General features: G+C 43.6%; 1 protein-coding gene and 1 pseudogene across 4 annotated transcripts in view; both read left to right on the top strand.

The window, feature by feature from the left end:
• Positions 1–1,258: 1,258 nt before the first annotated feature.
• LOC128588599 (DNA fragmentation factor subunit alpha-like) lies at positions 1,259–4,782 on the top strand (annotated as a pseudogene).
• A 12,044-nt stretch (positions 4,783–16,826) lies between these two features.
• Positions 16,827–26,887, top strand: part of MIPOL1 (mirror-image polydactyly 1) — a 312,908-nt gene continuing 302,847 nt past the window's right edge. For 3 of the 4 annotated variants that reach the window (XM_053595277.1, XM_053595275.1, XM_053595278.1), the window contains exon 1: positions 16,827–16,970. The gene's annotated coding sequence lies outside the window, so the exon portion shown is untranslated. Of the gene's footprint in view, positions 16,971–22,257; positions 22,392–26,887 lie in introns of all 4 variants that reach the window. The other variant, XM_053595276.1, reaches the window with a different exon arrangement.

Here is a 26,887-nt window from a genome sequence, read left to right as displayed (position 1 = left end):
AAGAGGCTGGCAGGTTCGAATCCTATCCAGGCCAGCTAAAATCAACAATGACACCTGCAACAAAAAAATAGGCCGGCATTGTGGCAGGCCCCTATAATCCTAGCTACTTGGGAGACTGAGGCAAGAGAATAGCTTAAACCCAAGAGTTTGAGGTTGCTGTGAGCTGTGTCACCATGGTACTCTACCAAGGGCAACAGAGTGAGATTCTGTCTCAAAAAACAAAAGAAAAAAAAAGAAATCTTGACCAGTAGAAGAGATTACCTATAACTCCTGAACTTGCTGTGAGCTGTGACACCATGGCACTCTTCTAGGGGCAAGAAAGTCTATTCAAAAGATCTATTATTCTACAGTATTCTTATGCAGAATTATCAGGTGTATTTGTGCCTTTTTATTTTTTTTTTTTTTTGAGACAGTCTTGTTATGTCGCCCTCGGTAGAGTGCCATGGCCTCACAGCTCACAGCAACCTCAAACTCTTAGGCTTAAGCAATTTTCTTGCCTCAGCCTCCCAAGTAGCTGGGACTACAGGCACTCACCACAACACCTGGATATTTTTTGGTTCTAGTTCGCATTGTTGTTTGGCAGGCCCGGGTTGGATTTGAACTCACCAGTTCTGGGGTATGTGGCTGATGCCCTAGCCACTGAGCTACAGGCACTGAGCTGTATTGTGTGCTTTAAAATCTATGGGTCTGAGTATCACTACTCAAAGCTTATGCTTGACACGTATCAAGGCATCATATTATTAAGGACAAATTTTTAGGTTCTATGTAATAGATTATCCCCCATCAACTAAAGGCATTTCTACATGCCAAGGACCCTATTGGACAGTGTGAATGAAATAGTTAATGAGGAAACTTTTTAAAAAAATACTTTGTTGTGTGGCTCAGTGCCTGTAGCTCAAGCGGCTAAGGTGTCAGCCACATACACCTGAGCTGGTGGGTTCGAATCTAGCCCAGGTCTGCCGAAGAACAATGACAACTACAACCAAAAATAGCTGGACATTGTGGCAGGTGCCTGTAGTCCCAGCTACTTGGGAGGCCGAGGCAAGAGAATCACTTAAGCCCAGGAGTTGGAGGTTGCTGTGAGCTGTGATGCCACAGCACTCTACCCAGGGTGACAGCTTGAGGCTGTCTCAAAAAAAAAAAAAAAAAGAAATACTTTATTGTGATAGAACAGGAACAACACTGAGAGGTCATTTATGTGCCAGAATTCTGTTTTGGGGACCATAACTAGAAGTATAGGAGCTAAGAAGACCTCTACATGATTAAGATGTAGGAATCCACTTTCATCCTAGAAGTTCCTCAGGCCGTCACTTGGAACTAATTTTAGACTTATTTCTTTAAAAGGCAGATATTTAATGTCTTGGATCATGTCAAATTAGAATATTTATCTAACCTTTTTTTTTTTCTGTTTTTGAGACACTCTCATTTTGTCACCCTTATAGAGTGCTGTGGTGTCATAGTTCACAGCAACCTCAAACTGTTGGGCTCAAGCGATCCTCCCGCCTCAGTTTTTCATTTTTTTAGTAGAGACAGGGGTCTCACTCTTGCTCAGACTGGTCTCGAACTCATGAGCTCAAGCAATCCACCCACCTTGGCCTCCCAGAGTGCTAGGATTACAGGGGTAAGCCACCACGCCTGGCCCTAATCTTTAGAATGTGAGGTTGAGTTGCAGAGATAGGAGAGGTTCTAGTAAAGTGAAGATCAATTTGCAATCTTCAGGCCATATTCAGTTTACCTAGCCAATTGCAATAATTTCAGCATTAATCAAATGCTTACCATGGCCAGATACTGGGCTAACCAAACATGTCATAACCCATTATTTCATTCATAATATCCCTGTGACAGAGGTAGTCTCAACTCTTTTACAAAGGAGAAAACTGACACTGAGGTTAAGTTACCTGAGTATTTGGCTGAGGTATTATTCGAACCTAGGAGCCCTCTCTTATTCGGCCATACTATTATTTTTTTTTTTTTTTTTTTTTGGCCGGGGCTGGGCTTGAACCCGCCACCTCCGGCATATGGGACCGGCGCCCTACCCGTTGAGCCACAGGCGCCGCCCCAGCCATACTATTATTATGCCCTCTATTATTAGACTGAATTATTACACTAGCTAGAGTGATCCTTTTAAAGCATATTTCTTTCTTTCTTTCTTTCTTTCTTTTTCTTTTTCTATTCTTTCTTTTTTTTTTTTGTAGAGACAGAGTCTCACTTTATGGCCCTCGGTACAGTGCCGTGGCCTCACACAGCTCACAGCAACCTCCAACTCCTGGGCTTAAGCGATTCTCTTGCCTCAGCCTCCCGAGTAGCTGGGACTACAGGCACCCGCCACAACGCCCGGCTATTTTTTGGTTGCAGTTTGGCTGGGGCCGGGTTTGAACCCGCCACCCTCGGTATATGGGGCCGGCGCCTTACCGACTGAGCCACAGGCGCCGCCCTATTCTTTCTTTTTTTTTGAGACAGAGTCTCACTATGTCACCCTTGGTAGAGTGCTGTGGTGTCATAGCTCATAGCAACTTCAAACACTTGGGCTTAAGTGATTCTCTTGCCTCAGCCTCCCAAATAGCTGGGACTACAGGCACTCACTACAATGCCCAGCTACTTTTTTGTTGAAGTTGTCATTGTTGTTCACCTGGCCTGGACCAGGTTCAAACCCGCCAGCTTTGGTGCATGTGGCTGGCACCATAACCACTGTGCTATGGGTGCCAAGTCAGAGTCTCACTTTCTTGCCCCCAGTATAGTGCCATGGCATCACAGCTTACAGCAACCTCAAACTCTTTGGCTTAAGCAATTCTCTTACTTCAGCCTCCCAAGTAGCTGGGATAACAGGCACCCACCACAACACCTGGCTACTTTTATTTTTTATTTATTTATTTTTATGGCCAGGGCCGGGTTCAAACCCTCCACCTCTGGTATATGGGGCCAGCGCCCCACTCCTGTGAGCCATAGGTGCTACCCTCCTGGCTACTTTTAGATATAAGGCCTTGCTCTGGCTAAGGCTGGTGTTAAACTCGTAAGCTCAGACAATCCACCTGCCTCGGCCTCCCAGAATGCTGGAGTCACTGTGCCTGACCTTAAAACATATTTCTGATATTACTTAACCTATTCTAAGCCATCTAGTAGCTTCCTGTTATCTTTAGAATAGAATCCAAAGTCCTGGCCATAGCCCAAAAGATTCTATGTAATTTGGTTTCTGGTTACTTCTCCAGAGTCATTTCACCCTGCTTTTGTCACACTGGTTTTCTTGGGATTTTTCTGAACAGCCCAAGCTTGGTCCCATCTTTGCATTTGCTTTTCCCTGAACCAGAAATGTTCTTTTTCCTAAACACTCCCATGGCTTTTCTTCTTCAATTCTGGCTTCTGCATGTATATTACTTTAATAGGCTGTCTAAAGTAGCATCTCTCAATGATTACTATGAAAAAGACAAGTGATAACAAATATTGGCAAGGCTGGGGAGAAAAGAGAACCCTGATATACTGTTGGCGAGAACATAGATTATTACAGACATTATGGAAAATAGTATGAAGGATCCCAAGGAAGTTAAAAACAGAACTGCCATATAACCTGACAATCTCTTTTCTGGGTATTATCGCCAAAGAGATGAAATCACCATCTTCTAAAAATATATGCACTTCCATGTTCATTGTAGCATTATTCACAATACCCAAGATATGAAAATAACCTAAATGTCTATCAGCATTTAGGATGACTAGATAAAGAAGATGTGGTCAACCTGTACATAATAGAAAATATATATATATATATATATACATATATATATATTTGTAGAAACAGAGTCTCACTTTATCGCCCTCAGTAGAGTGCTGTGGCATCACAGCTCACAGCAACCTCCAACTCCTGGGCTTAGGCGCTCTTGTCCCAGCCTCCAGAGTAGCTGGGACTACAGGCACCCGCCACAATGCCCTCCTATTTTTTTGTTGCAGTTCAGCCAGGGCCAGGTTTGAACCCACCACCCTCGGTATATGGGGCCGGCACCCTACCCACTGAGCCACAGGCGCCTCCCTCAATAATAGAATATTATTCAGCTTTAACAAAGGAGATCCTGCAATTTGCCATAACAAGGATCAACCTGGAAAGAATTATACGAAAATAAGCAGACAGGAAGAAAAATATTGGGTGAGGGCTTCCCAACTGGGGTAGATCTTCAATCTAAGGCTGTGTCTGCTACACAGCAGCCTCTGCCTGAAGGAGCTGAAGTGCAAGGCCTGTGACATTCTGGCCATTGATAAGTCCCTGACAGTAGTCACCCTGGTCTGGCAAAGGATGGCACCATAGTGGATAATGATTACTTCCTGTCTACCTTCTAACACTAAGTTTGTGGTATTGGCCAATAGTGAGAAGTGAGTATACAACTATTCAGAGGGCAAATCTCTCCTAGTTGAGAATCACTGATAAGCATTTAGATTTCATGTGGCATCCATTGGAAGTACAGCTTGGATTTCCCAAGAGTCCTTTGGTGTAGATGAAACACACAGCAGAGCAGAATTGAAGGAGAAGAATGTGACCAGGCAGCTGAAAGATCTGTCCAATATCGCCCTCCAGTGAGAGGAGAACCTTCAAGTGCTCATGGAGGTTCATGCCTGGCTCAGGAACTATGCCAAAGTTGTGCTACCACCCAGAGGCTTTAAGATTCCTCTGAAATGGCACTAATAAGCCACATTCTTACTGCACTGAAGGAGAAGCCTGCTCCAGAGCTGAGTTTATCTAGACAGGATTCAGAGGGAGGTGGGCAAGAGCCAGGGTCCCTGAACTACAGAGAATGACTTCCCCTGGAGATGTAGGATCACCATGCAGGGTATGTATGGGTCTTTTTTTTTCACCTCTATGACCCTTAATCATATCTGCCAATTTGCCTATTGTATAGCAAAGCATTTACAAACATCTCATTTAATCTAAATCAAAGTGGCTTTTAAAAAAAAGAGGGCACTTACCCCAATCATTAAACATTACCCTGTGGTCCAGGGTCAGCAGTGAAATGACTAAGCCTGAAAGGGAGGATCAGCAGGGCTCCATCCTCCGAGATAGCTTCTGTGTCTGTCAGTGGTCAAAGAAGATACACAATCAGTCCCACGGTCTCTAAAATATCACATGAAAAAGCACATTTGAGGGAATTATTGTGTGCTGGGTGTCAAGACCAGAGAACTGGAAGTTTGATGATGGAAACCCACTGGGGCAGGTGCTATTTATTCTTTTCCTTGTCTTTGTTCCAATTACCTCCATATTGTAGACAGCAGAGAAGAAGACTGTTGATGTGACCTTGGCTAAATTTCTTGTAGATGGATGACTTTAGAGTTGCTCTAAGTAAACTTCTTCCCAAACATCCTTTCCTGTTGGTATTGTACAAGGTATGGTAATAAAAGGCACTTGACCTTTCCCTATTAAGAAACCTAGCATTTCTGTGCAAAGAGATGACATGAACTAATGTTGCTTAATACCATTCCCCTAAAGAACTTCATGAGAGGCAGGGCACATAGGCTCATACCCACAATCCCAGCACTTTGGAGGATCAAGGCAGGAGAATTGCTTGAGGTCAGAAGTTTGAGACCAGCCTGGGCAGCACAGTGAGATCCCTATCTCTACAAAATAATTTTTTTTTTTTTTTGTAGAGACAGAGTCTCACTTTATGGCCCTCAGTAGAGTGCCATGGCATTGCACAGCTCACAGCAACCTCCAACTCCTGGGCTTAAGCGATTCTCTTGCCTCAGCTTCCTGAGTAGCTGGGACTACAGGCGCCCGCCACAATGCCCAGCTATTTTTTGGTTGCAGTTCAGCCGAGGCTGGGTTTGAACCCGCCACCCTCAGTATATGGGGCCGGCGCCTTACCGACTGAGCCACAGGAGCCACCCTACAAAATAATTTTTTTTTAAATAGCTAGGTGCAGTGGCGAGCACCTATGGTTTCAACTTCTCAGGAGGCTGGGGCAGGAGGATCACTTGAACCCAAGAGATAAAGGTCAAAGTGAGGTGTAATAGCACCACTGCACCCCAGCCTAGGTGATAGAGAAAGACACTGTTTCTTTAAGCTTTCTTTTTCTTTTTCTTTTCAGTTTTTGGCTGGGGCTGGGTTTGAACCCACCACCTCTGGCATATGGGGCCGGTGCCCTACCCCTCTGAGCCACAGGCGCCACCCAGAAAGACACTGTTTCTTAATAACAAACATAAAAAGAGGCAGGGTGTAGCAGCTCCTGTCTGTTTTGCTACTGTAATTCTAGCACTCTGGAAGGCCGACACAGGAGGATCCCTTGATCCCAGGAATTGGAGATCAGTCTGAGCAAGGGTCAGACCTCCATCTTTTTTTTTTTTTTTTGAGGCAGAGTCTCAGTATGTTGCCCTGGGTAGAGTGCTGTGGCGTCACAGCTCATAGCAACCTCCAACTCTTGGGCTTAAGTGATTCTCTTGCCTCAGCCTCCCAAGTAGCTAGGACTATAGGCGCCTGTCAAAATGCATTGCTATTTTTTGGTTGTAGTTGTCATTGTTGTTTGGCAGGCCCAGGCTGGATGCGAACCCGCCAGCTCCAGTATATGTGGTCAATGCCCTAGACTCTGAACTATAGGCGCTGAGCCTGAGACCTCCATCTTTACAAAAATCGAAAACTGGGCGGCGCCTGTGGCTCAGTGAGTGAGGCGCCGGCCCCATATGCCAAGGGTGGCGGGTTCGAGCCCAGCCCCGGCCAAACTGCAACCAAAAAAAAAAAAAATAGCCGGGCATTGTGGCGGGCCCCTGTGGTCCCAGCTGCTCGGGTGGCTGAGGCAAGAGAATCGCGTAAGCCCAAGAGTTAAGAGGTTGCTGTGAGCCGTGTGACGCCACGGCACTCTACCCAAGGGCGGTACAGTGAGACTCTGTCTCTTAAAAAAAAATAAATAAATAAAAAATAAAACAAAAATCGAAAACTAGCTAGACTTTGGTGCAGGTGCTTATAGTCTCAGCTACTTGGGAGGCTAAAGCAAGAGGATAGCTTGAGCCTAGGAGTTTGAGGTTGTTGTGAGCTATGACATCATGGCATTCTACCCAGGAGGACAGAATGAGACTCTGTCTCAAAAATAAATAAACTAATCATCTTTTTTAAAAAGGAAGAAATCATGAGAGTAGCAAGTGAGAAGCACAGAATTAGTGGTTTTCAGTTGTTCTTATTCTTGCTACAGTTGGTTACCAAAGAAGATACCAGAGCACTGGCTTTTACTTTGAACTGGAATATAAGGAAGATAAAAAATGTTCAATAGGCCTATAAACAGGATCTTGCCCTGTGGCTGGAGCTTGCATTCTCTTGGGAATATTTCAGCAAGGAAAAATTCACTACTTGGAGAACTGCAGAATCCTAAACGGGCTAGACCAGATCCCACATAGTTAAAGTTTTTTGTTATCTGTAAATACCTTTACCAAGGTTATTTTACTACCTACATACTACTCTACCTCCTGAATATGTTCTAGATAAGGCTAGAAAGCTGGCTTTATCTCTATCTAGAAAAGCTATTCCAAGTCTCAATATGCCCTTCTATGCCCTTTTGAATGATACAGCTACACCAACAGTATCCCACATCCTCTAATTACATTTTCTTATGTTCCCTGTTTAAAATTAATTGTCAAGGGCAATGAAACAAAACTGTCATATTTTTGGACTCTTTTTCCTAAAGATAAAAACTGTAGAATTTTAAACACAGATAATGGTATAAAAAGTGACATAATAGGCAGTGCATGTGGCTCAAAGGAGTAGGGCGCTGGCCCGGTATGCCAGTGGTGTTGGGTTCAAACCCAGCCCTGGCTAAAAACCGCAGAGAAAAAAAAAAAAAAACAGTGACATAATAGAGTGTTGATTATGGCCACAAACCTATTTCTCAATTTAATTAATTATTTTCTTTTTTTTTTTGTAGAGACAGAGTCTCACTTTATGGCCCTCAGTAGAGTGCCGTGGCATCACACAGCTCACAGCAACCTCCAACTCCTGGGCTTAAGCGATTCTCTTGCCTCAGCCTCCCGAGTAGCTGGGCTACAGGCGCCCGCCACAACGCCCAGCTATTTTTTGGTTGCAGTTCAGCCGGGGCCGGGTTTGAACCCGCCACCCTCGGTATATGGGGCCGGTGCCTTACCGACTGAGCCACAGGCGCCGCCCTAATTAATTATTTTCTTTGTTTAAAAGCACATATTAAGTTTGCAGACCGTAGGGACAAACAGAGAGTCTACTTTACCATCTTCAGTATCTATTTCAGTATTGTGAAATTATATCTGTTAACACTGTGAAAAAAATAAGAAAAATATTACATGACCTAATTTTTTTTTTTTTTTTTGAGACAGAGTCTCACTATATTGCTGTTGGTAGAGTGTTGTAGTGTCACAGCTCACAGCAACCTCAAACTCTTGGGTTTAAGAGATTCTTTTGCCTCAGCCTCCCAAGTAGCTGGGACTACAGGCCCCTGCTACAATGCCCAGCTTTTTTTGTTGTTGTTGCAGTTGTTGTTTGGCAGGCCCAGGCCAGATTTGAACCCGCCAGCCCGGTGCTAGAGGTGCTAGCCACTGAGCTACAGGTGCCAAGCCACACATGACCTAATTTATATGTGAAATGTATCTATTTTTTTTTTAAAGAGCTCAAATCCACCCAAGTAGAGAATTAAACACTGGTTATCACAGGCAGGGGTAGAGGGAGGGGAGGAAATGGGGAAAACAGTCAAAGGCTACAAAACAGCAGATATGTAGGACAAATAAGTTTAGAGTTAATGAGGATTACAACGTGAGAACTAAGACTAATAAAATTGTATTATATTGTGCTTTTTAAGGTAGGTAGAAAAAAGAAAAATTGCATTATATTAGGGATTTTTGTTAAATAAATAGATTTTGGCAGCTCTTAAAATATACTCAAAATTAACTATGCTTAGTTAATTAGCTTCAGCCCAGGAAGCTCACGGAGGTCTTCAAATACTTTTTATAGGGAATGGGCTACATACCATCTGCCAGCATGACCCGGCTTGCCTGATCACGAACCCACTCGACCTCAAGTAGGATTGGCTCTGGAGAAAGTCCCTTCAGCTGGTCTGTCACCAGCACTCAGTCAGATGGAACTCAAGAATCCTGTGAGTCCCCTGATGTCTTGAAAAGACACCAGACCATGGAGGTGTCCTGCTAAGCAGATGCTCCTCCCCTGGACCACGCAAGTCCATCCTTCTTCAGATGACCACTCCATAATATAACGTTTCATCCAATAAAAAAAAAACAAAAAAACAAAAAACTATGTGATATGACAGATATATTAATCTGATTCACTATAGTAACCATTTACTTTCTGTTGTGTCCCATAACTTCATGTTGTAAACCTCAAGTATACACAGTAAAAATAAAAATACACTTTTTAAAAATTAGTACTTTTCTCCAACTGTTTTCATTCTTTATCTAACCTTCTTCTTCTTTGTTTATTGTTTGGGATTCATTGAGAGTATAAAGAATTAGGTTACACTGATTGCATCTGTTAGATAAAGTCCCTCTTATAATTGTGTCCTGCCCCCAAGAGGTGTGCCATGCACCATGACCCGCCATCCTCCTCTCTCCTCTCCTATCCCCACTCCCTTATTCCCCTACCCTCTCCTTGAATTAGATCATCTACTGCCTTCATATTAGAATTGAGTATATTGAATTCTTGCTTCTCTATTCTTGTGCTGCTTTACTAAGAAGAATGTGTTCCACCTCAATCCAGGTTAATACAAACGATGTAAAGTCTCCATCTTTTTTAATGGCTGAATAGTTTTCCATGGTCTACATATATCATAGCGTGTCAATCCATTCCTGGGTTGGTGGGCATTTAGGGTATTTCCAAACCTGGTTTACTTTTCTTCATTGTAATGTTTAACACCTGTCCTAGATGTATTCTTTGTTTATTTGCATATTTTTTGTCTTTTCCACCTCTTAAATGTAAGTTCCATGAAAAAGTGACTAGAATATTCCCTAGCATATAGAGAGCACTGAATGAATATTAATGTAGTGACTGAATCACAGTATCCTAGATGAACATCCTATGTCCTTTAATCACTTCCCATTTCTCTCTTCTTTATTCCTTGCCAAGCGCTAATGTACTTCCTGCCCATGGGATTTGCCTATTCTGAATCTTTCTTTCTTTCTTTTTTTTTTGGGGGGGGGGAGGGAACAGAGTCTCACTCTGCTGCATGGGTAAAGTGCTGTGCTATCATCATAGCTCACAGCAACCTCAAATTCTTGGGCTCAAGCATTCCTCTTGCCTCAGCCTCCCAAGTAGCTGGGACTACAGGCACCTGCCAAAATGCCTGGATAGTTTTTCTAATTTTAGTAGAGATGGTGGTCTGGCTTTTGCTCAGGCTGGTCTTGAACTTTTTTTTTCTTTTTTTTTTAGACAGAGCCTCAAGCTGTCACCCTGGGTAGAGTGCTGTGGCATCACAGCTCACAGCAACCTCCAACTTCTGGGCTGAAGCGATTCTCCTGCCTCTACCTCCCAAGTAGCTGGAATTTACAGGCGTCAGCCACAATGCCCGGCTTTTTTTTGTTGCAGCCATTATTGTTGTTTGGCAGGCCCAGGCTGGATTTGAACCCACCAGCTCAGGTGTATGTGGCTGGAGCCTTAGCCACTTGAGCCACACGCGCTGAGCCTTGGACTTGCTTGAGCTCAAGCAATCCACCTGCCTGGGCCTCCTAGAGAGCTAGAATTACCAGCATAAACCACTGTGCCCAGCCTATTCTGCATATTTCATATGAAAGGAATCATACAATATGTGACCTCTGGCGTTTGACTTTTTATACGTAGCATGTTTTCAATACTCATCCAAGTTGTGAGATGTATACTTACTTCATTGCTTTTTATGACTGGATAATATTCCATTTATCACAATTTGTTTAGACATTCATGCATCCATCAGAGAATGGCCACTTAATTCTACCTTTAGGATATTAAGAATGATGCTGCTGGGTGGCACCTGTGGCTCAGTCGGTAAGGTGCCGGCCCCATATACCAAGGGTGGCGGGTTCAAACCCAGCCCTGGCCGAACTGCAACAAAAAAATTGCCGGGTGTTGTGGCGGGCACCTGTAGTCCCAGATACTTGGGAGGCTGAGGCAAGAGAATCGCTTAAGCCCAAGAGTTGGAGGTTGCTGTGAGCTATGTGATGCCATGGCACTCTACCTAGGGCCATAAAGTGAAACTCTGTCTCTACAAAAAAAAAAAAAAGAATGATGCTGCTATAAACATTTGTGTACAAGTTTCTATGTTGATATATATATATTTTTTTCCTCTTGGACATAGGAGTAGAATTGCTGGGTCATATAGTAATTCTATGTCTAACTTTTTGAGGAAATACCAAACTGTTTTCCTCAGCAGCTATACCATTTGGCATCTCCACTATCAATGTATGAGCATTCCTACTCCATATCCCTCCCAATACTTGTTATTTTCCATTTTTTTTTTATTATAGTCATTCTAGTGAGGTGGTATCACATTGTGGTCTTTTTTATTATTTGGGATTCGTGGTTGGCACAAAGAATCAGGTTACACTGATTACATCTGTTAGTAAAGTCCCTCTTATAATTGTGTCCCACCGCTAAGCAGTGTGCTATATATACATTGTGACTCCCCACATCTCACTACATTGTGGGTTTTCTTTCTTTCTTTCCTTTTTTTTTTTTGAGATAGGGCGTCACTCTGTAGCTCTGGGTAGAGTGTCCTGAAATCATAGCTCAGAGCAAACTCAAACTCTTGGGCCCAAGAGATCTTGCCTCAGCCTCCCAAGTAGCTGGGACTATACCTGCCTGTCACAACACCCAGCTTAATTTTTCTATTTTTGTAGGGTCTTGCTCTTGCTGAGACTGGTCTCCAACTCCTGGAGCTCAGGTGATCTGCCTTCCTTGGCCTCTCAGAGTGCTAGATTACAAGTGTGAGCCACCCACCTGGCCACATTGTGTTTTTTTTTTTGAGACAGAGTCTCATTATGTCACTGTTGGTAGAGTGTTGTGGCCTTACAGCTCACAGCAACCTCCAACCCTTGGGCGTAAGCAATTCTTTTGCCTCAGCCTCCCAAGTAGCAGGGACTATAGACACCCACTACAATGCCTGGCTATTTTTTGTTTGTAGTTGTCATTGTTTAGCAGGCTTGGGCTGGGTTGGAACCCACCAGCCCTGGTGTATGTCGCTGGCACCCTAACCACTGAGCTACAGGCACCGAGCCGTACAATGTGGTTTTGATTGGCATTTCTTTTCTTTTTTTTTTAAATTGGCATTTCTTTAATGACCAATGAATTTGGCCATATTTTTTTTTTTTTTTGTAGAGACAGAGTCTCACTTTACTGCCCTCGGTAGAGTGCCGTGGCGTCACACAGCTCACAGCAACCTCCAGCTCTTGGGCTTATGTGATTCTCTTGCCTCAGCCTCCCGAGCAGCTGGGACTACAGGCGCCCGCCACAACGCCCAGCTATTTTTCTTGTTGCAGTTCGGCTGGGGCTGGGTTTGAACCTGCCACCCTCGGTATATGGGGCCGGCGCCCTACTCACTGAGTCACAGGCGCTGCCAAATTTGGCCATATTTTTATATACTCGTTGGCCATTTATACATCTTCTTTGCAGAAATGTCTATTCAAGCCCATTTTTTGTTGTTGATGTTTTTGGGTTTTTTTTCTTAGAGAAAAAGTCTCACTTTATTGCCCTGGGTAGAGTGCCATGGTGGCACAGCTCACAGCAACCTCCAAATCCTGGACTTAGGCAATTCTCTTGTCTCAACCTCCCGAGTAGCTGATACTACAGGCACCTGCTACAATGCCCAGCTATTTTTTGTTGGGAGTTTGGCCGGGGCAGGGTTCGAACTGCCACTCTCAGAATATGGGGCCGGTGCCCTACCCACTGAGCTAAAGGTGTCGCCCTGTTGTTGTTTTTTTAAGACAGAGTCTCACTTTGTCGCCCTGGGTAGAGTGCCAAGGCTTGATAGCTCACAGCAACCTCAAACTGTTGGGTTCAAGTGATCCTCTTGCCTTAGCCTCCCAAGTAGCTGGGACTACAGGTGTTGCCACAATGCCCAGCTATGTTTTATTTTATTTTATTTTTTTGTAGAGACAGAGTCTCACTTTATGGCCCTCAGTAGAGTGCCATGGCCTCACACAGCTCACAGCAACCTCCAACTCCTGGGCTAAGCGATTCTCTTGCCTCAGCCTCCCGAGTAGCTGGGACTACAGGCGCCCACCACAACACCCGGCTACCCAGCTATATTTTAGAGGCGGGGTCTCACTCTTGCTCAGGTTGGTCTTGAACTCTTGAGCTCAGACAATCCACCTGCCTCAGCCTCCCAGAATGCTGGGATTATAGGCATGAGCCACAACGCTTGGCCTTTTTTCCTTCCCTCTTTTTCTCTGTCCTCTCTTTTTTCTGTCCTTTCTCTCTTTCTCCTTTCCTTTCTTCCCTCCCTCCCTTCCTTTTCCCACTTTCATTTTTTTTTGGGGTGGGGTGGGGTGGGAACAGGATCTTGCTGTCACCCAGGCTGAGAGGGTAGGTGACAATAACCTCCTAAAAGGCCCCATCTTAAAGTACAATCATATTGGGGTTAATAGGGCCTCAGCATATGACTTTAGGGGGACCAGAATTCAGTTAATAACAAAGTTCATGCTTTTCATCAAATTTGGTGATATTTTAGCCATTATTTATTAAAATCTGTTTCATCTCTCCTCTCCTCCTGTGCCTATGTTGAGGTCCTTGATAGTATCCTAAAGTTCCCTTAAGCCCTTCTCTGTTAATTTTTCTTCATTCTTTTTTCTTTCTCCTCCTCAGATTAGGTAATTTCAATAACCTATCCTTAAACTCACCGATTCTTTCTTCTGCTCATAATCTGCTGTTGAACCCTGCTAGTGAGTTTTCCATTTCAGCTCTTGACATTTTTGAACTCCTAAATTTAATTTTTTGCATTTCCTATTTCTTTGTTTATATTCCCTATTTGCTCATGTATCATTCTGTTGATTGCTGTTAGTTCTTTATCTATGGTTTCCTCTAGTTTTTTGGGGTATCTTTAAGATAAAGTAACTGTCTAGTAAATCCTATATCTGGGCTACAGGGATGGTTTCTATCACTTTCTTTATTTCTTGTGAATGTGTCATACTTTCTTTTCTTTTTATTTTTTTCCAATTTTTGGCCAGGGCCAGGTTTGAACACCCCATCTCCGGTACATGTGGCCAGTGCCCTACTCCTTGAGCCACAGGTGCCGCCCCCATACTTTCCTATATCTTTATGTACTTTATTATATTTTTTGGTTGAAAACTGGACATCTTGAGTATGTAATCTGGCAAGTCTGGATATTAGATTCTCATCCCTCTCCAAAGATTACTATTGTTTCTTGTTGTGGGCTGTAGATATCCATTTGTTTAAGGACTTTTCTGAACTATTTTTGCAAAGACTGTATTTCCTGTCACATATGGCCATTGAAGTCTCTGTTCTGTTATTTCTGTGGTTAGCCAGTGACTTTGACTTAAGAGATTCACTTAAGTGGTTTAATCCAACAGAAAATGAAAAAAAAAGGAAAGAAAGAAAAAGAAGAGGAAAATAAAGTGTTCTATGTCTTTAAATTCCTTCAACAGATGCTGTTTGAGATATAACTTCAGCCAGATGGAGTTGAAAGAATGGCCAACATCTGTGCTGGTCCCTCAATGGCACACCAGGGAGAACAAAACAAACAACCCAAATTTTAGGGGGAAATGGTCCTTATTATTCACTTTGTCACCGGTCATCTATACCATGAATGTAGGCCACTGTCCCCCTGGTCTCCTGCCACGGTGTAGAGGTCCTGGAGGAGTGCTGGTAGCTGTTATGCCAAACACTGAAATTCACCACTTTCATGCACCCCCAGACCTTGCAAGTGTGATACCAGATTTGATAGTTCCAAAATAGTTGATTCTCATCATTCTCAGCAGTTTAATATTTGCTTCAGTGAAGAGACCAATTCCTGGGTATTCTTGTTCCACCATCTTGATGTCACTGAGACCCATAGGTTGTTTTTTGTTTTGTTTTGTTTTTTACTGATTTGTCTCTCTTGCATATTCCAGTGCCAGGCACAATACCAGTGTTATTAAGTGACAACTACTCAATGACTGTGAGGAGCTAGAAAAACCAGAAAGTACCAATAAGTAAAACATAGCAGCCATTTCACTAGCGTAGGAGATAATTTTAATTTATTTAAGAAATAGGCCAGGGTGGCGCCTGTGGCTCAAGGGGTAGGGCGCCGGTCCCATATGCCGGAGGTGGTGGGTTCAAACCCAGCCCTGGCCAAAAACCAAAAAAAAAAAAAAGAAAAAAAGAAAGAAAGAAAAAGTAGGCCAAATGTGAGGCTAGAATGTAGGCCACAGTTAGATTGAAGAGCCTAAGGAGGCTTGGTGGCTGTAGCACAGCAGGTAGGGCGCCAGCCACATACACCGGAGCTGAAGGTTTCAAGTCCAGCCCGGGCCAGCTAAACAACAATGACAACTGCAACAAAAAATAGGTGGGCGTTGTAGCAGGCTCCTGTAGTCTCAGCTACTTGGGAGGCTGAGGCAAGAGAATCACTTAAACCCAAGAGTGTGAGCTGTGAGCTGTAATGCCAGAGCACTCTACCCTGGGCAACAGCTTCTGACTCTGTCTCAAAAAAAAAAAAAAAAAAAGCCAGAGCCTAAGGAGTTTAGACATTATCCCTTGCAGTGGATGATAACTGGTTTTAATTAATTAGGGGCTTAGCAGATCAGATTTGTACACCATACTTAACAAGATCAGATTTGTACACCATACTTTATATTACACTAAATACGATCCCCAGCTTGTTTAAAATATGAAAATGGGCATATATTTCTAAGTATAGCATCAGTATAGACAAAATACAGAAGCAATGGAGACTTTCAAAAACACTATTGACAGTGAGAAAGAGTTTCAAAGGTTCTAGTTCTGACTTTGCCATTACTGGTCATTAGTTAAAAAATTAGACTCTGAAGCTTTCATTTCTTCCTCTATATACATTTTCAGGTCCTTATCTTGCTTGGCCAATGAGCAGCATTCTATAACTGACTACTCTTCCTCTGATACAATACTCCCCCAATCTAAAAAATTTTCTTCCTATGTCACTGACTGCTCATTTTTCTGTCCCCTTTAAAGGCTCATCCATTTCTATCTCACCCTTAAATGTTGAAGTCCTAGTCACATGCCCTTTTCTGTTATTACGCTCTACATTACCTGGATCATTCCCTTCTCTGGCTCTAATTATCTTCCATATACCGACGCCTCCTACCTCCAATCTAGACTTCGCCACCAAACCCCATACTGTGCCTATGCCAGTTCGACTTACTATATCTCAGTAGCAAGTCCGAATGAATTTAGATGACAATTCGTCTTTCAAAAGTCTTTCTGTTTTTGTTTTTGTTCTTGTCTTTTTTTTTCGACAGTGGTCTCGCTCTGTTTCCAGGCTGGAGTGCAGAGGTGCCATTACAGCGCACCGCAAGGCGCATTCCCTCCAGCTTAGGTTACCTCCAGGAACGTTTTGCTCTCCTGGAACGCGCCCACAGTGTCGGCCCCGATGACTACTGCGCTCTGCTGCGGCAGCCGCGCAGCCTAAGATGCCCCACTTTCTAGTCGCTACTCCCCACAGAACTTTCCTCAGCTCTCTCGCTCTCTGGTTTTAGAGGCTCCGCCTCCCGGGCCCGGGGCGCGGCACGCGCATGCCTAGTGCGCGCCGTCTCCCCTGAGGCTCGGACGTGCGGCTTGCGGCTGGCTCCTACCCGCTCTCCGGCGCCACGCCCCGCCCCTGCACACTCGCCCCGCCCCGTCTCGCCCCGCCGTGCCGCCCCGTACTGCTCGTTTGGGGGCGCGCGCACCTCGGCGTGCGGGGGAGTCCCGGGCGGAGAAGCTCCAGGCGAGCGGCGATTGGCTGACTTGAGGGCTGCGCATCGGGCCTGAGAAACTCTGGGCGAGCGAGTGAGAGGAGTCGCCACCGCGGGCGGTGCTGGCCGCATCTCAGGTAAACGGCTTGTCGGGGAGATTCGGGCGACCCGAGAGTGATAGGAATGAACGTAGACCAGCCCTGGAATTTCCGGCCCGGACTCCTCGGAGGAGTGGGGGTCGCGGAAGCCGCAGCCAGTGAATGCTGGCCCCGCGCGGCTGGACGTGATGGGGCGCCCTCGAAGGTCAGCATTGCGGCTCCTCAGGTGATAGATCACTGTATCTAGGCATGATTTCGGCATCGCCCCTGGTTTCCAGTTACAAGAGTTTAGCACTAAGCATTTATTCAGGGGTGCGAGGTTTTGTTATTTCTTTCACCTTAAGTCGCGACGACTTTAGCGAGTCCCAGTCCTGGCTCACCCTTTCATCGACTCCGTGCCCTTGAGAGGATCGGCCGTTTTATACTTGCAGTTCTCACACTTACAGGCAAAGAATGTGTGCTTCGTACGGCGTCCGAAGACACGCTGTGAATAGTTAGAATTTTTTTTTTTATTCACGATCTCCGCGGGCCCACATTTCTTTAAATGAAAGGTGACACCACCCAACAGTATTTGCAAAGTACTTTAACCTTCATGGATGGAGGGAACTGGATAAACACAAGATAGCCACATTATTAGAAAAACAATTTTCCACAAGCACAGGCTTTTGAAAAAGATCCTTTGAACATTTCAAAGAGATTAAATCGCAGTGGTAGTAGACAGAGAGGTAAGCCAGAACAAAGGGTCAAGCAAAACTGCATTTCAAGGACTTTTTTTTTCTTCCCCAGATAACTAACATAGTATCACAAATTACTGTCTTTCCATAGTTTTTTTCTTGGGATCTGGTATGCAAATAACCGTTACATAATCATTTGCATACTCTATGCAGTAATATACCAGTAAAACTCATTAAAGCAAAGCCGACTTTGCTATATAAGGTAATGGGAATTAAGACATGTAATGATGGCAAATCAGGCAGGTGAATGGGAGATGTACACAATTTTCCTTCAAAGATACAGAATTTATAGAAATCTTTTTAGTGCATTAATATTTAAAATATAATAGAGTGCATGAATCATAAGTGTACAGCTTGTTGAATTTTCACAAAGTGTACATACCCATGTGTCCAGTAACCAGATCTAGAAAGAAAATTACTTGTATTTCGGAAGCCTCTCTTTGTGGTTCCAAAGGTGACCATTATCTGGATATCTAACATTATCAATAAATTTCACCTATTACTGACTTTATATAAATGGAACCGTATTAGTCATATATTTAGTTCTATGTGACTGGCTTTTGCTCAATAATTGTAAGATTTACATGAGTTATGTAGCAATTGTTTGTTCATGCTCGTGGAGTTGAGTACTCCACAGTTTTTGGCTATTACTAGTAGTGCAGCAATAATCATTTTCCTAAAGTGTTTTGGTGAATGTACAAGGCCTGACAATTAAGTTCACAAACTCAACCTAGAAAAAGTGCTACATACCTCATGGCTGAATATCACTATGGTCACCTTTGAAGGACAATTAAGGTGTTCATCACCTCAGGCATTAGTCATTTCTTTGTGTTAGGATTTAGTTGTTTATTTATTTGTTTGTTTATTTAACAGCTGTGCTCTCACTCTATTGTCCAGGGAGGAAGTGCAGTGGCCTGATTTTAGCTCATTGCAGCCTTGAGCTGCTGGCCTCAAGCTATCCTCCTTTTGCCTCTCAAAGAGCTGGGATTATAGCCAGGAGCCACCTTGCCTGGCCTTGAGAATTGTTTGTAATATGTATACCCAGATTTTTAAGATTTGGAAGCTGCTAGAGTACAAGAAGAATCATTTTACTGGAACCATTAATCCTGAATCTTATTTTATTGTTTTCTGTTGAAGCAGACTGATTTCCATCTTCACAATTTTTGTTTTGTTTTTGGAGACAGAATCTCACTTTGTTGCCCTGGGCCTAGAGTGCCATAGTTTCATAGCTCATAGCAACCTCAAACTCCTAGGTTCAAGCAATCCTCCTGCTTCAGCCTCCCGAGCAGCTGGGACTACTGGCTTCTGGCCAATTTTTTTCTATTTTTAGTAGAGACAAGGTCTCACTCTTGCTCAGGCTGCTCTCTAACTTCTGAGCTCCAGCAATCCACCTGCCTCGGCCTCCTGGAGTGCTAGGATTACAGGTGTGAACCAATGCGCCTAGCCTCCTTCACAGTTTTATTGTAAGGGTATTTCTGTATGGAACAAGCTTTGAAAAATTGAAAAAATAAGTAAATTAATATGTAAGTTTATATAAAGAAATGTATATAAAACAATTAGCCCATATACCGAGGGTGGTGGTTTCAAACCCTGCCCCAGCCAAACTGCAACAAAAAAATAGCCAGGTGTCGTGGCAGGCACCTGTAGTCCCAGCTATTCGGGAGGCTGAGGCAAGAGAATCGCCTAAGCCCAAGAGCTGGAGGTTGCTGTGAGCTGTGATGTCACAGCACTGGCATCTGCTACGGCTAGAGGGAGGCTTTGACTGTTTCTAACATGAAGAAATGGTACCTGTTTGAGATGGATATGTTTATTATTGTATGTCATATGTTTTCATGATGGTTGTTACTGAATTCTTTTGCTTGCATTTTGTATATTTTCTTATGATTGGGGTTTGTTACTGGACAATGATTGTGTTCCTTTAGAAGTGACATTTTTTCTTGCTTTTTCATGGTTGATGTGTCCCTACATTGTTTTCTATGCATCCAATAGAAAAGTTGCCTCTTCCAATTTTGTGGAGTAGGTTTTATAGGAAAAGACTTGTTTGTTTGGTAGGTCTTTGGGTGTCAGTTCAGTGGAGTGTGTTGGCCTTGGTTCTAGGTGGACACAGTTCTGTGCTGCCTGTAGGTTCTTCACTTCTATTCTATACTAGTGGCATTTGTGAGGTCTCAATAGTCTAGGCTGAGAGAGTTTGAGATTATGGTGGGGTGGGCTTGCTGGATTTTTTCTTGGTTTAGAGGTACATGTGTATACATGGTAGGTTGGCTAATGTGGTGTCTGGCTTGCTGGGGATGGGGTCACAGGGCTGTTACTCTGGCCAAAATGCGTGTATGTTACACGCATACAGTGGTCATCTGGCCTTGGGTTATGTTTTCTAGGGGTGACTCACAGGGCTGTTTCTGATGCCCAGAACACAGCTACATACACTGTTCATTTGGCTTGGGGGGGTGTTCGCTGAAGGCAGCTATGGGGCTGTTTCTCAGGTCTGGGATAATGGGTGCAAGAATACTTGACCATCTTCAGGATGTGCCTGCTAGAGGGCAGCCTGCAGGGCTGTTTCTCAGGCCTAGTGTGCAGGCACATGGCAGGTCTGCCAGGGGAAGCCCATGGAGCTATTGCTCAGGTCTAGAACATGGGTTCTTGGCTATTTGGCTGGCCTGGGGGCATGCCTACAAAGGGTGGTCTGCAGACTGTTTCTGAGACCCTTATTGGGGATGCAGGGCCATTGGACAGGCCATGGGTGTGTCTGAGGGGGCTGGGCTCATGTCCTGAGTGTAGGTGTGTAGCTGCTCTGTCAGTGCAGGGCCATATCCTGAGCTACTAGAAGGCTCAGGAGCCTTGGCCGCTTGTGTGTCCCAGTTTGGCTGGCTCAAGGGCAAGTTCCCTCTGGATGGAAGTGTGGTTGGTTTACCTGCTCTGCAGAACCAGAGTCATAGCCAGTCCTAAATCCAAGCTCTCCCCAGTTGGGGTTGTGTCATTTTAGCCACAATGTGGGCTTGGTGTAATGAATATGGAACTCCAGTGATAGAGAAGTACAGTGGTTACTTCTGCATCCTCTCCTCCCTCCCCCCCAAATGTGATTCTTGTGTGAAGATGGCACAGTACTGCAGCCACTTGGCTCACAGGGTATGGGTGGGGTTGGGGAGTACACATCTTTTTTTTTTTTAAAAGATTTTCAACTTTATTAATGATTTAGAAAATGCCAATTAATGCAGGAGCCCAGGGTCCTCATGGGATGGCCAGGAGAGACTGTAGTTGCCACCTTCCCACAGTGAGACTCTGCTTCTGATGGGTGAGATGAACTTCCTTCTCTTTCAAGACAGGATCCATCTCTGCTCAGAATGGGCTCTGGCTCTGGCTTCCTTTTTCCTTTGGGAAGCACAACTTCCTTGTTGCATGCAGTCTGGGAGTTGAAGCAGGAGCTATAGATTTCCATAGGCCTAGGACTCGGGAGTACACATCTTGTGCTCCTAATTTATGACAGCACAGCTGTGTAATTTCCTACCACTCTCTAGACTGGGCTAAAGGCTCCTGAGGACTGTGGAATTCTCCTGTTGTAAGGAATCTAGTTGTTTGCAGTGGCAATGGGTGCTGGGGATCCTCTGCTTTTTTCCCCCTGAAATGGTGATTCCCGACTTCAGGCAGATCTGATCTGGGCAGGAGAGATGGGGCTACAGAGTCCAGGTGTCTTTGGGCCCACCTCCTAGAACTTCCAGTTACTACAGGTCTGCCTCCACTTCCTGCTGCACTCCAGTGCTCTCCCTTTGACACTTTTAATTACATTTTACCTATTTATTTGTTGCCTTGGTCCTTTCTTGTGAGAAGGGTGAGTAATACAACACATTCTGAGAACCAGAAACTTTTTATCTTAAAGTAATTTTCGACTTATTGAAAAGTTGCAAAAATAAAGTTCACGTTTACCCTTCATCTTCCTTCTAATGTCAATATAATGCATAATCATAGTATACAGTGATCCAAACCAAAAAGTTAATATTGTAAAATTAACTAAATAATGTAATTCAATTCACCAAATAATTCACTAAATAGTGTATACATTTGAATACATTGAATATGTTCACAAAATATTGTAATGTAGTGAGTAAAAATATTCACTGAACTGGTAACTGTTATCTGGATATCACTATAGTTTTTCCATTAATGTTATTTTTCTGTGCAAAGAACTGATCCAGATCCCATTTTATATTTGTCATGTTCCTGAGTCTTCTCCCATTTGTGACCTCTTTCTTTTTTTTTGAGATAGAGTCTCACTTTGTCGCTCGTTGGTAGAGTGCTGTAGTGTCATAGCTTACAGCAACCTCAGACTTCTGGGCTCAAGTGATTCTCTGCCTTAGCCTCCCAAGTAGATGGGACTACAGGCACCTGTCACAACACCAGGCTATTTTTAGAGACAGGGTCTCACTTTAGCTCAGGCTGGTCTCAAACCTGTGTGCTCAGGCATCTGCCTGCCTTGGCCTCCCAGAGTTGCTAGGATTATAGTCATGAGCCACTGCACCCGGCCTTGTGACCTCTTTCTACTTTGTTATAGCTATGTCAGCCTTCCTTTTTTTTTTTTTTTTTTTTTTTCCTCGAGACAGAGCCTCAAGCTGTTGCCCTGGGTAGAGTGCCGTGGCATCACAGCTCATAGCAACCTCCAACTCCTGGGCTTAAGTGAGTCTCCTGCCTCCGCCTGCCAAGTAGCTGGGACTACAGGCACGCACCACAATGCCCGGTTAGTTTTTGGTTGCAGCCATCATTGTTGTTTGGCGGGCCTGGGCGGATTCGAACCCCCCAGCTCTGGTGTATGTGGCTGGTGCCTTAGCCACTTGAGCTACAGGTGCCAAGCCAATTTGTGGGATATTTTCATTTTATTTGTATTTTTTATCTTAAGTAACATTTTTATTTTAGGAAATAATTGTCTTATTAAGTATGACCTAAGCTTTTATAATTTTATGTTAAGCTTTGAGGGTAGACGTGAATATTCATCCCATAATTTAAAAAAAATTGCATTATTACATTACTTTCTTGGATGGAATTTGAATGGTAATTTCTTGCAGATGCTATTTGTGCTTCAGTGCTGAAATGCTGTTTTGCCTTATCTCCAGCATATACATACAAACTAAAGAAAATTTAAACACCTAAATTCCTTCTTTTTTTTTTTTTTTTTTTTGGTTTTTGGCCGGGGCTGGGTTTGAACCCGCCACCTCTGGCATATGAGACCGGCGCCCTACTCCTTGAGCCACAGGCACCGCCCCTAAATTCCTTCTTTTTAATTAATTATTTTCTGAAGTATAATAGACCTCCTCTTTAAACAGCATGTCTTGAAACTAATTGGCACTGTAATACTTTTATCATATTTTAAATTTACCTGGTGATTCCTTTTTTTTTTTTTTTATTGTTGGGGATTCATTGAGGGTACAATAAGCCAGGTTACACTGATTGCATTTGTTAGGTAAACCTCTTGCAATCATGTCTTGCCCCCATAAAGTGTGACACACACCAAAGCCCCACCCCCCTTCCTCCATCCCTGTTTCTGCTTTCCCCCCCATAACCTTAACTGTCATTAATTGTCCTCATATCAAAATCGAGTACATAGGATTCATGCTTCTCCATTCTTGTGATGCTTTACTAAGAATAATGTTTTCCACTTCCATCCAGGTTAATACAAAGGATGTAAAGTCTCCATTTTTTTTAATAGCTGAATAGTATTCCATGGTATACATATACCACAGCTTGTTAATCCATTCCTGGGTTGGTGGGCATTTAGGCTGTTTCCACATTTTGGCGATTGTAAATTGAGCTGCAATAAACAGTCTAGTACAAGTGTCCTTATGATAAAAGGATTTTTTTTCCTTCTGGGTAGATGCCCAGTAATGGGATTGCCGGATCAAATGGGAGGTCTAGCTTGAGTGCTTTGAGGTTTCTCCATACTTCCTTCCAGAAAGGTTGTACTCGTTTGCAGTCCCACCAGCAGTGTAAAAGTGTTCCCTTCTCTCCACATCCACGCCAGCATCTGCAGTTTTGAGATTTTGTGATGTGGGCCATTCTCACTGGGGTTAGATGATATCTCAGGGTTGTTTTGATTTGCATTTCTCTAATATATAGAGATGATGAACATTTTTTCCTGTGTTTGTTAGCCATTCGTCTGTCATCTTTAGAGAAAGTTCTATTCATGTGTCTGGCCCATTGATATATGGGATTGTTGGCTTTTTTCATGTGGATTAATTTGAGTTCTCTATAGATCCTATTATCAAGCTTTTGTCTGATTGAAAATATGCAAATATCCTTTCCCATTGTGTAGGTTGTCTCTTTGCTTTGGTTATTGTCTCCTTAGCTGTACAGAAGCTTTTCAGTTTAATGAAGTCCCATTTGTTTATTTTTGTTGTTGTAGTTGCGATGGCAGTCTTCTATCGTATTTTAAATTTAATATAAATTGAAGCTACTTCCTTAAGTTATGTGGAACAGCTTATTGCCAGCATGGGAGCTGCAGATACTGTGTGTAATAGCTTATGATATCCCAAAGTAGAACATTTTATTCAATGACATGAGCTGGCACAGTGGGCAAGATTATTCTAATTCATTTGGGTAAGTGAACTGCAGCTTAAGAAGTTCAGGTACAAAAACTGTACTGTCAACTGTACTTTCTTTAATGATAAGAAACTTTGGGTTTACAGTTTCGCTATCTTAATTTCTGTTGTCCTTATTGCATGCAGATGATTAATTTTTATCTTATTTAAGTTAAAATCTACATACACATCCTTAAATGCCTATGTTTTGTCTGTCAATCATTAATAATTAAAATCTCATTAAAAACATTTTGTCACATGGTTACTATCTGGTAGTTAGTTCTGAAAGCTCCTAATCTACGTGTAAGTATATCTGTCTTAGCTTTCTTTCTTTCTTTTTTTTTCTTTTGTTTTGGAGATGGTCTCACTATGTCGCCCTTGGTAGAGTGCTGTGCATCGCAGCTCGAGACAACCTCCAACTCTTGGGCTTAAGTGATTCTCTTGCCTCAGCCTCCCAAGTAGCTAGGACTACAGGTGCCCGCCACAACGCTCAGCTGTTTTTTGTTGTAGTTATCGTTGTTTTAGCTGGCCCAGGCTGGGTTCGAACCCGCTAGCCTCAGTGTATGTGATTGGCGCCATAACCACTGTGCAATGGGTGCCGAGCCTTTTTTTTTTTTTTTTTTTTTGTGAGACAGAGTTTTACTGTGTCACCCTTGGTAGAGAGCTGTGGCATCACAGCTTACAGCAACTTCCAACTCTTGGCTCAAGCGATTCTCCTGCCTCAGCCTCCCTAGTAGCTGGGACTACAGGCGCCCGCCATAATGCCTGGCTATATTTTTTGTTGCAGTTGTCATTGTTGTTTTAGCTGGCCCGGGCCGGATTTGAACCCACCAGCCTGGATGTATGTGGCCGACGCCCTACTGTCTTAGCTTTTTTTAATGTTACTACAACAGAATATCAGAGAATGGATAATTTGTAATGAACAGAAGTTTTTATTTGACTCATGGTTCTGGAGACTAAGAGGTCTAAGAGCATGGTACTGGCATCTGGGAAGGGCCTTCATGCTGCATCACTGTACGGCAGAGGTGGAAGGATGGGAGAGTTAGGGATGAACAAATCAAGCCGCCCTCTGGATAATGACATTAATTCATTCTTGAGGATGAAACCCTCATGGCCTAATCACCTCTTCACAGTACCACCTATTAATACCATTGCAATGGCAATTGTTTTGTTGTTCTTCAGAGACAGGGATGTTGCTATGTTGTCCAGGCTGACCTTGAACTCCTGGGCACTGGGATCCTCCCACTTCAGCCTCCCGACTATATAGGTGCACACCACCATGCCCAGCTATACTACGAGTTATGGAGGAGACATTTAAACCACAGCATTCTACCCTTAGCCCTATAAAACTCATATCCTTCTCATATGCAAAGTACTTTCATTTCATCGTAACAGCCCCAAAAGTTGTTCCAGCATGAACTCAAAAGTCCAAATCCAAAATTAGCAAGGTATGTGCTTCCAAAATACAATGGTGGGACCGGCATAGGATACATTCTCATTCCAAAAAGGAGAAATAGGCAAGAAAGGCGTCTCAGGTAAGTCTAAAACCCAACAGGGAAAAACAACAGTAAGTCTTAAGGCTGGAGAATAATCTCCTTTGCCTCCATGCCTGTTATCTTGGGCATGCTGGGGTGGGGATTAGGCCTACAAAGCCTCAGGCAACCCTGCCACTATGGCTGTGCTGGTTTCAGTCTACCTAACAACTCTCATGGGTTGGAGTCTTAATGCCTTCCGCTTTCCCAGGCTGGCCTGACTGGTAGCTCCATGGTTCTGTGGTCTCTGGGACTGCCCCATTCCCAGGGCTCCAGTAGGCATTACCTTCTTGGGGAGTTTGCAATGGCCTTATTCCTAGGACTCCCATGGGCATTGCCCTAGTGGGCTGTCCACAGTGGCTTCACCCCTGTGACAATTTCTTCCTGGGCCCTTAGTATGTCAGAGACATCTTTGAAATCTGGACAGATGCTACCATGGCCCCGCAGCCCTTGGATTTCCAGTGCCTCAAGTGACAGCACCAGGTGGACAGTGCCAAACCTTCTGGCCTATTCCTTCTGAAGCAGCAGCCTAAGTACTGTGTCAGTAGAGAGCACAGTCCTGAGGCAGTCCTGTGGCTGTGAGTATTGATGTCTTGGAAATCTTGCCTTCCAGGCTCTGCTCTGGGTCTGTGATGGGGAAAGAGAACCTTGAAGATGTCTGAAATGCCTTCAAAGTCTTGATAGGTAGCACCTGCCTCCCATCTGTCTGTATTAATCTTTTTGGTAGTAGGTCACTTGTGTACACCCTTGGTTTGTTCTCCTAAGCACATCTTTTTACTCCATATTTGGCTAGGCTGCACATTTTCTCAGTCTTTTTTGTTGTCCTTTTAATTATAAATGTCTTTAAATAATTTTGTCTTTAAATAATTTATCCCCACTAATAACTTACTGTATGTGATTTAAAGTAACCACACAGCCACATTGATATTTTGCTTAGAACATTCTTCTGTCAGATATCCAAGTTCCTTTCCCTTATAGTGTACCTTCTACAAAGCCCTCAGGCACAGACACATAGATAGCTAAGTTCTTTTTTTTTTTTTTTTTTGTAGAGACAGAGTCTCACTTTATGGCCCTCGGTAGAGTGCCGTGGCCTCACACAGCTCACAGCAACCTCCAACTCCTGGGCTTAA

This window comes from Nycticebus coucang, chromosome 6 (genome assembly GCF_027406575.1).
Source record: "Nycticebus coucang isolate mNycCou1 chromosome 6, mNycCou1.pri, whole genome shotgun sequence".
NCBI classification, from domain to species: Eukaryota; Metazoa; Chordata; class Mammalia; order Primates; family Lorisidae; genus Nycticebus; species Nycticebus coucang.
This window is presented reverse-complemented; position numbering and strand designations above follow the sequence as displayed.